Source organism: Dama dama, chromosome 12, assembly GCF_033118175.1.
Source record: "Dama dama isolate Ldn47 chromosome 12, ASM3311817v1, whole genome shotgun sequence".
Taxonomy (NCBI): domain Eukaryota; kingdom Metazoa; phylum Chordata; class Mammalia; order Artiodactyla; family Cervidae; genus Dama; species Dama dama.
In genome coordinates this window covers 70,623,869-70,636,048 of record NC_083692.1, presented here as the reverse complement: position 1 = coordinate 70,636,048, position 12,180 = coordinate 70,623,869, and positions in this window count along the sequence as shown.

Genomic DNA, 12,180 nt, shown 5'->3' with positions numbered 1-12,180 from the left:
CTGTCGTCCCCTTCTCCTCCTGCCCCCAATCCCTCCCAGCATCAGGGTCTTTTCCAATGAGTCAACTCTTCACATGAGGTGGCCAAAGTATTGGAGTTTCAGCTTCAGCATCAGTCCTTCCAATGAACACCCAGGACTGATCTCCTTTAGGATGGACTGGTTGGATCTCCTTGCAGTCCAAGGGACTCTCAAGAGTCTTCTCCAACACCACAGTTCAAAAGCATCAATTCTTCGGCGCTCAGCTTTCTTCACGGTCCAACTCTCACATCCATACATGACCACTGGAAAAACCATATCCTTGACTAAATGGACCTTTGTTGGCAAAGTAATATCTCTGCTTTTTAATATGCTATCTAGGTTGGTCATAACTTTCCTTCCAAGGAGTAAGAGTCTTTTAATTTCATGGCTGCCATCACTATCTGCAGTGATTTTGGAGCCCAAAAACCTAAAGTCTGACACTGTTTCCACCGTTTCCCCATCCATTTCTCATGAGGTGATGGGACCAGATGATGGTACTGCACAAAAACTGACCCATAGATCAATGGAACAGATTAGAGAGCCCAGAAATAACTCACACACTTATGGTCAGTGAGTCTACAACACTGTAGTGAGTCTACAATGAAGGAGGTAAGAAAGTAAAATGGAGAAATAAGTTGCTCTGGGGAAACTGTACAGCTATATGTAAAAGAATGAAAATAGAACATTCTCTAACTCCATATGCAAAAATAAACTCAAAGTGAATTAAAGGCCTAAATGTAAGATCAGAAAACACAAATGTTTTAGAGGTAAACATGGAACATTTTTTGACGTGATTTATGTATCAATAACCTCAGACATGCAGATGACATCACCCTTATGGCAGAAAGCAAAGAGGAACTAAAGAGCCTCTTGATGAAAGTGAAAGAGGAGACTGAAAAAATTGGCTTAAAACTCAACATTCTAACAGACTTTGGGGGGCTCCAAAATCACTACAGATGGTGATTGCACCCATGAAATTAAAAGACACTTACTCCTTGGAAGGAAAGTTATGACCAACCTAGACAGCATATTAAAAAGCAGAGACATTACTTTACCAACAAAGGTCTGTCTAGTCAAGGCTATGGTTTTACCAGTAGTCATGTATGGATGTGAGAGTTGGACTATAAAGAAAGCTGAGTGCTGAAGAACTGATGCTTTTGAACTGAGGTGTCAGAGGTGACTCTTAAGAGTCCCTTGGACTGCAAGGAGATCAAACCAGTCAATCCTAAAGGAAGTCAATCCTAAATATTCATTGGACTGATGCTGAAGCTGAAGCTCCAATACTTTGGCCACCTGATGCAAAGAACTAACTCATTAGAAAAGACCCTGATTCTTGGAAAGATTGAAAGCAGGAGAAGGGGATGACAGAGGACAAGATGGTTGGATGGCATCACTGACTGAATGGACATGAGTTTGAACAAGTTCTGGGAGATGGTGAAGGACAGCGAAGCCTGGTGTGCTGCAGTCCTTGGAGTCACAAAGAGTCCGACATGACTAAGTGATTGAACAACAACAACAAATATATGAATATATATATATATATGATCTGTCCATTTAAGCAAAGGAAATAAAACTGGAAAGAAACAAATGGGACCTGATTAAACTTAAAAGTTTTTGCACAGAAAAAGAATCATCAACAAAACAAAAATCACTGCCTATGGAATGGAAGAAGATATTTGCCAATTATATGACCAGCAAAGGGTTTTTATCCAAAATATATTAATAGCTCATACAACTTAACATCAAAAAACCCAAACAACCCAATTAAAAACTGAAAGAAGACCTGAATAGATATTTTTTCAAAGAGGAAGTGCAGGTGGTTAATAGATACGTGAAAAGATGCTCAACATTGCTGATGAGGGAAATACAAATCAAAACCACAATGAGACATCACATCACACCTGTCAGAATAGCTGTCATCAGAAAAAAAAACCATAAATTACACATGTTGGTGAGGAAATGGAGAAAATAAAATATATGTCTTTCATTTCTCCATATGGTTCTTCTTTGGTTCATGGTGGAGGCCATGAATATGGTATAATAAAATTCTCAAGCTTTTCTTTTTTTCTTTTTTAAGGCAGTAATTCTTCATTAGTCATGGTTCAAAATGACTTTCGGGACTCCAGCTTTGGAGATACTAAATTTGTAGTTCTACAGTAAGATATGAGCTTGCCTTTTTATTTCTTAACACTGTGTTTTGAAGAAGAAATTTTTAATTTTAACAAAACATAATTTACCAATTTTCATAGCCTATAATTTTTGAGTCATTTAGGTATCTGCTTGATCTAAGATGACTAAAATTTTCTTCTAGAAGTTTTATAATTTTCACTTTTAAATTTGAGTCTATGGTTAATTTTGGATCAATATTTATATGGAGAAGTAAAAGTCCAGAGTTGTGGTCTTTTTTTTAACTTGTGAATATTGTCCTAGCACTTTGGAAATCAATATTCTACATTGAGTTGCCTTGTTGCCTTTATCAAATATCAACAAACTACAATATATTGTTCTATTTCTTGACTTTTGTTCCATTTATATATATATATTAATTTTTATACCAATATCTTGATTATTGTAGCTTTTAGTATAAATCTTAAAATCAGGTAGTGTAAGTCTCACAATTTTTTGTTTTTAACATTTTTTTTTTATATTCTTGGTCCTTTACACTTCCAAATACTTTTTAGAGTTAATTTATCAATTTCTGAAAAGAAAGTCTATTGGATTTTGAATGGAATTGCATGGAATCTATAGATTAATTTTGGGAAAACTGACATTTTATAATATTGATTCTTTCAATCCATTTTGTGCTGTATAGTATATATCTAAGACATCTTTAATATCTTTTAATAATGTTCTGTAGTTTTCAGTATAAAAGTCTTAAATATATTTCAGATTTGTCATTTCTGTATCTCACATTTTAAAGGCTATTTTAAATTGATCTATTTCTTTATTTTTATATCTCTTTTAGTTATTTATTTCTACCCATTTATTGAAGTGTAACTGAAGTACAACATGACATATATAATGTATACAACTTGATCAGTTTTGACTTATTTATACACTTATGAAACTAGCATCACAATCAAGACAAAAGCATTTCCATCACCTTTCAAAATTTCCTTAAGCCATTTGCAGTTGATCTTTTTCCCCAACCATAGCCCCAGACAACCATTAATTAACCTACCTTCTGTCATTATAGATTAGTCTGAATGCTCTGGAATTTTATGTAAATTGACTCATCCAATAATGTGTCTTTTGGCTTCTTTCATGAAACATAATGATATTAAGATTAATATGTTGTTGCAAGTATGAATAATTCATTTCATTTTATTACTGAGAAGTAGTCTATTGTATGGCTACATCAGGATTTGTTTCTTTCTTCACCCATTGTTGAATATTGGGTTGTTTTCAGTTCAGAGGTTACAAATATATTTGTGATGAAAATTTGTGTATAAGCCTCTGTGTAGACATATGCTTTTTTTTTTTTTCCTCTTGGGTAAATACCTAGAAGTGGAATGGCTTGGTTGAATGGCATGTGAATGTTCAATTTTTAAAGAAATATTTTTGTGATTTCAGATTCTTATTGTTCAGTTCAGTTGCTCAGTCATGTCTGACTCTTTGCGACCCCATGAACCGCAGCAGCCAGGCCTCCCTGTCCATCACCAACTCCCGGAGTCCACCCAAACCCATGTCCATTGAATCAGTGATGCCATTCAACCATCTTATCCTCTGTCATCCCCTTCTGCTCCTGCCCTCAATCTTTCCCAGCATCAGGGTTTTTTCCAATGAGTCAGCTCTTCACATCAGGTGGCCAAAGTATTGGAGTTCAGCTTCAACATCAGTCCTACCAATGAACACCCAGGACTGATCTCCTTTAGGATGGACAGGTTTGCTCTCCTTGCAGTCCAAGGGACTCTCAAGAGTCTTCTCCAACACCACAGTTCAAAAGCATCAATTCTTCGGCATTCAGCTTTCTTCAGAGTCCAACCCTCACAGCCATACGTGACCACTGGAAAAACCATATCCTTGACTAGATGGACCTTTGTGGACAAAGTAATGTCTCTGCTTTTTAATATGCTGTCTAGGTTGGTCATAACTTTCTTTCCAAGGAGTAAGCATCTTTTTATATATATAGAAATGCAGTTGATTTTTAAATTCAGTTTGCTAGTATGTAGAAATTTAACTTAATTTGCATTGTATCCTATGCTTTTGCCATATTCACTTACTTATTTCATTGCTTTTTGGGGTTAGATTCCTTAGGGTTTTCAATAAAGATGATTGTGCTGTCAGCAAATATAACAACTTACTTCTATTTAAATTTGTATGTCTTTTATTTATTTATTTTTCCTTGATTGTCCTGGCCAGCATCTCCACTTTATTACTGAATTAAAGTGGGCTTCCCTAGTAGCTCAACTGGTAAAGAATCTGCCTGCAATGCGGGAGACATGGGTTTGATCCCTGGGTTGGGAAGATCGCCTGCAGCAGGGAAGAGCTACGCATTCCAGTATTCTGGCCTGGAGAATTCCATGGACTGTATAGTCTTGTGGTCTCAAAGAGTCAGACATGACTGAGCCACTTTCACTATCACTTTCAAAGTGGTAAGAGTGGTCATTCTTATATATATATATATATATATATTTTTTTTTTTTTCTTTTCTGGCTTTTGTATCAAAGTAGGATGGTCTCATTGTTTGAGTTGGAAAGAATTCTTTCCTCTTTTACTTTTGGGAAAAGTCTGTGTAGAATTAATTTATTTTCTTTTAAAATATTTTGTAGATTTCACCAGTGAAGTCATCTGGGTCTGAAGTTTTCTTTGTTGGATGTTTTAAAGTAATAATCCAATTTTTCTGATAGATACAAGGACATTCAGATTATCTATTTCTACTTTAGTGGGTTTGTAGTTCAGGTCGCTCAAGGAAATTGTGCATTTTATTTCAGTTATCAAAGTATTTAACATATAGTTGTTCATAAAATAACTTCATTAGTCTCTTGAAAACTATAGAATCAATAGTGATGTCTTTCACTCATGGTAATGGTAAATTGTGTCTTCTCTTTTTTTCTTGATTAGCATTACTAAAGGTTTATCAATTTTATTGTTCTTTTCAAAGAAACAGCTTTTGTTTTCCTTGATTTTCTTTAGTGTTTTTTCTGTTTATATTTTATTGCCTCCTGCTCCGATCATTGTGATATCAATTCTACTTCAGTTTAATTTTCTTTTTTTTCTAATTTCTTAAGCTGAGAGCTTAGATCATTGATTGGATGTCTTCCCTTTTCTTCCTGACATAAGTATTTAATGCTATAAACTTTCCTCTAGCAGTGATTCACAAATCTTGTTATATTGTATGATAATTTTTCAGAGTTACAAATATTTTCTAATTAGTGTTGTGATTTCTTCTGTGACCTAGGATTTACTTAGTTATGTGTCATTTAACTTAAAATATTTGAGCAATGTCCAAGATATTATTTTAAAAATTTGATTTTTAATTTAAATCAGTGTGATCAGAGAATGTACTGTGTTTTTTCAGTTTCTTTAGTTTTTGAGTCTTGTTTGAAGACACCAAAATGGTCAATCTTCCTGAAAGAAAAATTATGCATTTTAATATTGCTTTGAGTATTCCATAAACATATACTTGGTTAAGTTGGTTGATAGTGTTGTGCAAGTCTTATCTAGCCACACTGATATTTTCTCATGTTTACCAGTTATTGAGAGTATTAAAATCTCTAACTAAAATTATGGATTTGTTTAATTCTGCATTTAGTTTGGTCAGATTTTGCTTCACGACTTTGAATCTCTGATATTAAGTGCAAAAACAGAATAATTAAGGCCTCTTGAAAAATTGACTCCATCATCATCATGAATTTCCCTCTCTATCCCTGGCAGTGTTCATTGTTCTGAAGTCCACTCTGTCTAATATTAATATAATCACTTCTTTTTTCTTAGACTGATATTTTCCTGTATATATTTTTTGCTATCCTTTTACTTTTACATACTATAACTTTATCAAGTAAACTTTCTTAATACAGTATAAAATTGGTACTGTTTATTTTTCATGTAATTTAACAGTGTATGCCTTTACTTGGAATATTTAGAAATTTATTTCTAAGTGTTTTATATTTTTGAGACTACTTTAAACTGCATTATTATCTTTCTTTTTCTATGTTCTTTTATAACCTACTTTACAAATTTATTGAGGTATAATTGAATCACAATAAACTGTACATCTTTAAATATATAATTAGATCATTTTTTGACTTATATATGTACCCATGAAACCATCACAACAGTCAAATAATGAATTTTTACATCACTGACCTATTGTATTATATAGTAATATATAGTATATATTTGAGTATTGGTACGGTCATGTATAAATCTGCCAACTTCCTATTTAGGCTTTATTTGTCCATTCTGTTCTTTGTTCCTTTTCTTCTCTATTACTTTTTCTAGTCAGATTAGTTTTTTAAAATAACTCTATTTTATTCCATTATTAGCATATTAGCTATACATCTTTATTTCATTTCCTATATGGTCAGTGTAGAGTTTACATTATATACTTTAAATTTATCACAATCTATTTTCAAATAATGTTATATCATTTGGCATATGATAGAAGAAACTTGTAACCATGTGTTTTCATTTTGTCCCTCCCAGCCTTTGTGCTGTGTTTGTAACAAGTTGTACTTCCAAATCTACAAGTCCCGTAATATGTGGTTATTACTTTTGCTTTAAGGAGAGAAAAAAAATCTTTTATATTTTGTCACCTTTCCTGTGAACTTCATTTCTTTGAATAGATCCACATTTCCATCTAGGTTTATTTTCCTTCTGCCTGTAGAACTTCATTTAGTATTTTCTGTAATTTAGTCTACTGGAGATAAATTCTTTCAGCTTTGGTAAGCCTGAATAAGTATTTGTTTCTAAAATATATTAATCTGGTTATAGAATTCTTGGTTGACAGTTCTTTTTTCTTTCCTTTTGTCTGTTTGTAGTTTAAAGATATTTTATTATCTTCTGTTTTGCCTTGCATATTTTCTTATGAGAAGTCTACTGCATTCTTTTCCCTTTTGTACACAATGTGCCTTTTTTCCCATCTGGGTACTTTTGTGACTGTTCCCCTCAACTCTCCCATGCCTGAAGTTTACATAAATTTTATTTTGATATGCTTTTGTGCAGTTTTCTTTTTTTCTTCTGCTTGACTTTTGGTGAGCTTGTTGGATTTGTGGATTTATTATTTTTGTCAAATTTAGATTTTTTTCAGCCATTATTACTTCAAATATTTTTTCTGCCTCCCCCCCTCCATTTTGGGATGTCAGTTATCCTTATGTTAGGTTTCTTGTTATTTTCCCGCAATCCACTGGTATTCTATTTTAATTTCACTTTTTTTTCTCAATATGTTTCATTTTGTGTAATTTACATTGCTATGTTTGTAAGTTCACTGACTTCTGTGAAGCTTATTCTATTCTTAATCTCATTTGGTGCAGCTTTTATTTCATATATTTTATTTCTCATCCCTAGAAATTTATTTTTTCTTTTTGATTTTCTATTTCTCTCTCCAAAATATTCATGTTTTCCTATATTTCTTTAACAAACGGAGTATATACATTACCTTTTTAAACATTCTATTTTTTAAAATTAATTCCATTCTCTGTGATTCTTTACATGTTTCTAACAATTTTCTCTTGGTTTTAAGTCTATTTTCTTGCTTCTTTGCATATTTGATAAATTTTTATTGGATGCTAGCAAAGATTTTAGGTTGTTGTTTTGTGCATTTTTTGTGAGGGACTAATAATGGCAACCCACTCCAGTGTTCTTGCCTGGAGAATCCCAGGGACAGAGGAGCCTGGTGGACTACTGTCTATGGGGTCGCACAGAGTCGGACACGACTGAAGCGACTTAGCAGCAGCAGCAGCAGCAGCAATACTTTGAATATTTGGAAGCTTGACTCTGGGATAAAAAAGTTACGTGGATCAGTTTTATCCTTTGGGGTTTCCTTTCAAGGTTTGTTGCATAAACATTCTTTAGTCTAGGTTAATTTACTACCATTATTCAAGTAGTATACTTCCGAAGATTCTATCCCATGCTTCATTTATTAGGAAGTTTTCTACTATGTAGAATCTATTTCTGGGCCAATTTAGCCCTTCAAGGATTTATTTGCCTCTTCTTTTCTGGTGATTCCATTCCTGGCCTCACAACCATTTGGAGATCAGTGCCCAGCCAGTTACTCAAGAGAAATTTTTCTGGAGCTCTCCTTCTCTTAGTGGCAACCTTTCTTTCTCTTAGTGGCAGCCTCTTTCTTTGATTATTTGCTTTCAAAATTACACCCACTTTTGGTCTCTTCCAACTCTGATTTATTTGTCTGAAACTCAGCAGTCTGAGTAGACTCCTCTGACTGCAATCTCTTTTTTGTGTTCATTCCTTTGAGATGATTAAAAAATATATTTTATTAAATATTATTTATACTGTTATTTTAACCTATTTTAAGTAGTATGCTTAATGCTATTAAATCTTGATGAACTTAGAGAGTGCTTGGTTGTTTGTTGATCCACTATAATGACGTCTATTTGCTCTTCAATGTACACAATTGATTGAGAATCCATATGTAGGCTTTATATAATTAATTATTTCCTGCCATTGTGTATAACTTTATGTTCATCTGTTCTCAATTTTGTTTCATTCCATTGTCTGCTTGACATTATTAAGGCTTTGCTGGAAGCCATCATATCTTCTCAACTTTGCCTTAACTTTGGTGCTGCCAATAATTTTTACATTTGAACAGCTTATTAAATACATAGCATATCAATTCTCCTTGTAGTAAATTATGCCATCATTTGATACCTACTACTGACCCTTTCCATCACTAAACAGATGCTGCTCCTTTATCTTTAACAAATTAAGAATTGCTTTGGAACAAAACTGAGAGTTTCTAACTTTACATCTTCTGAGGACTTAATGCAATATAAAAGAATACTGTTAGTTTAAGATCAGTGTAAAACTGTATCCTTAAGGATTTTGAATGAAAGTGTTATGCCCATTACGCTCAGCATGTAGTAACTGTTCAAAATATTGGTTGAATGAATAAATATTGAATGCAATGTGAGCTCTGCTCACATTTATTCATAAGCTAAGCATGAATCTCAATGAATTAGAAGGAAATAGATCATCTGCAAATATTCTGTAATAAAATATGTGATTATATTCACTATTATACAAAAACACATGCATTGTTGATTTTATACCTTTTTGGACAGTTTGAATTTTGTTTTTACTTTTAGAAGTACTTCTAAAAATAAAATTCTTATTAAACATTCAAAAATGAAAAAAGTTATAATGAAAAGTGATTTCTCAGATTTTACAGCAAAAGCACAATCCATAAGAAGAGAAACTGATAAATTGGACCTTATCAAGATTTAAAACTTTTGCTCTGTTAAAAGAATGAAAAGACCAGCTTCAGACTAGGAGGAAATTGCTGCAAACCACATATATGACATAGCACTTGTATCTAGAATCTATAAAGAGCTATCAAAACTCAACTGTAATAATGCAAATAATCCCAAATTAGAAAATGGGCAAAATACACAAGCAGACATTTCACTGAGGAGGATAACCAAATGAACAAATCAGCACATGGTAAGATGTTCACCATTATTAGCTATTAGGGAAGGGCAAATTAAAACCACAATGAGATATCTTGTGACATCTCCCTTTTAGAATGGCTATAATAAAAAATAATAATAACACCAAATCTTGGCAATGATGTAGAGAAACTTGTTCATTCATACATTCCTGGTGCAAATTTAGATTGATACAGCCACTCTAGTAAAGAGTATGGCAATTTCTTGCAAAGTTAACATGTGCTTACCATATGACCAAGTGAATGCACTCTTGTGCATTTATCCAAGATATGTGAAAATCTAATTCACACAAAAACATATACATGAATTCTCAAAGTAGATTTATCTTCATAACAAAAAATAGAAATAATCCAAATGCCCTTCAGTGGATCAGTGTTTAAACAAATTGTAGTACATGCGTCCTATGGAATGGTACTCAGCCATCAAAAGAGGAGAACTATTGTTACATCCCCTGGATGGATTTCAAGGAAATTGTACTGAGTGAAAAAGTCACTCTCAAAAGGTTATATACTGGATGACTTAATTTATATAATGGTCTTGAAATGATAAAATTATAGAGATGGGAAACAGATAAGGGGTTTCTAGGAGTCATGGAGGAGCATTGGAAAAAACACTGCTGTGGTTAAAAAGAGTAGCACTGTTCTGCATCTTCACTGTTGGGGTGGTCACATCACTCTCTATGTGTGATAAAATTGTATAGAAATACATATGGACACAGACATAAATGTGTGCATATAAAACTAGTGAAGTCTGAATAAAGTCAATGGTTTTTCTCTATCTTAATTTAGTGGTTGTAATATTGTACTCTAGTTATGCACGATGTTACCATTAAGAGAAACTGGCTAAAGGGTATTGGGACCTCTCTGCATTATTTCTTAGAAGTGCATGTGACTCTATAATTACCTTAAAATAAAAACAGAATATTATTACTATCATTATGAGTCCACTACTAGAGTCTGTATTACCATTTTTGCAGACACTAGTCAGAATATATCAAGTGACTGATTGGATCACATCAGAAAGTATTGGGAACTCTGCTGAAATGAATGATTTACTGTGAATCCTGAAGGTGATGCCAAGATTAGAAGCTTGAGTAACCAGTTCAGTTGGAGGACATGATCAAGAGGTAGCATTCATGTCATAGGTCCAGGTTGAGCAGAAGGGCACTGGCTTGAGCTTGACTGTAGGCTAAGCTTTCTGGAAGCAGATGATGAGATGGAATTTAGGGTGTTTATTGAGGAGTGACAAATATGAAAGGAAGGTGAAGGACTGAATAGACTTGAACTCTGGAGGGAGTATTTCTCTTCAGAGTCATCCTGAGTTGTACCCTATGGCTTTACTCAGTCATCAAATATAGACAACTCTCAGTGGGCATGACCTCAGGTGAACTGGCTCTCTGTAACTGAGGCAGATCCTCAAAAAAAAAAAAACAAAAAAAAAACCTGGCAGCTTCAGGCTCTCTGCTAACTGCATTCCCCACAGCTGGTCAAGTTAATCCTGCCTGGAAGGAGGTTCAGGCAGTATATCTCTGTGTTGACACAGTTGGCATACATAGATGTACGTAGTCAGTGACTGAGCTAATATTGAATTCAAGTAAATAGTCAAAAAAATGGAATTTGGAGAGAGACTGGGAACACACATGCAGTTCTTCTTAACAACACGATTGGATGTAACAGGATGGATGCTGGGAAGGCACTGGCTTCTCCCTTCAGTTTGAAAAAGAATATGCAGGGAATGTGGCATAGACTTTGGTCTTTTAAGTCTTGCTTTTTAAAAAAATATTCATTGACATGGGGTAATTAGCCTCCAACTAATAAAAATAAATGAAAAAAATTCCATTCTAGATAGGGTTTGTTATCAGTGGATTACTAAGCAATACAATTGAAGTGATGCAAGGGCTTTTATTATTAGACTGTATCTTTAGGCTTTGCAGAAAAAAGTTTTAATCCAACCACTTCCTAACTTAAGGGGTGACTTGCTACCTATCCGTCAGTTGCATAAAATATTGACAAAGTTTTACTCACTGAACTTATTTCACCCTCCATTTTAGCAATGTGATATTTTACAAATATGAGAAGCTGCTGTTTATCATCCACTTAGAACTCTTACAGTGCATTCATAAGAAGATGGTTAGAATTGGCATGTAACACAGGAAAGCTCTTCAAAGGAGACTCTTGACATTTCCTTATACCCTTTGAATGAAACCTGAAAAAAAGCTATTGTTACATTTCTTATGGAGTTCCCCAACGCCTCCTATAAATGAGCCGTATTTAGTTTTAAACAAATTTCCTGAAGTAAACAGTATATTTCCCTGATTTTCATCTTTCTTGGTGAGCTTCCAAAAAACTTGGAAGTGAATTAGTGTGCAATTTGCATCCAAATCTTAGCCAAGGGGATGTGGTTTATTATAATACATGGTCCTCCTAATTATTGAACAGCTCAAGAAAACTCGGCCCAGTGTGCATCTGTTCTTGCTTGACCACACTGCCAAACATAATTTGGCAAGCACAGAAATGTACATTGAGCAGACCTACAG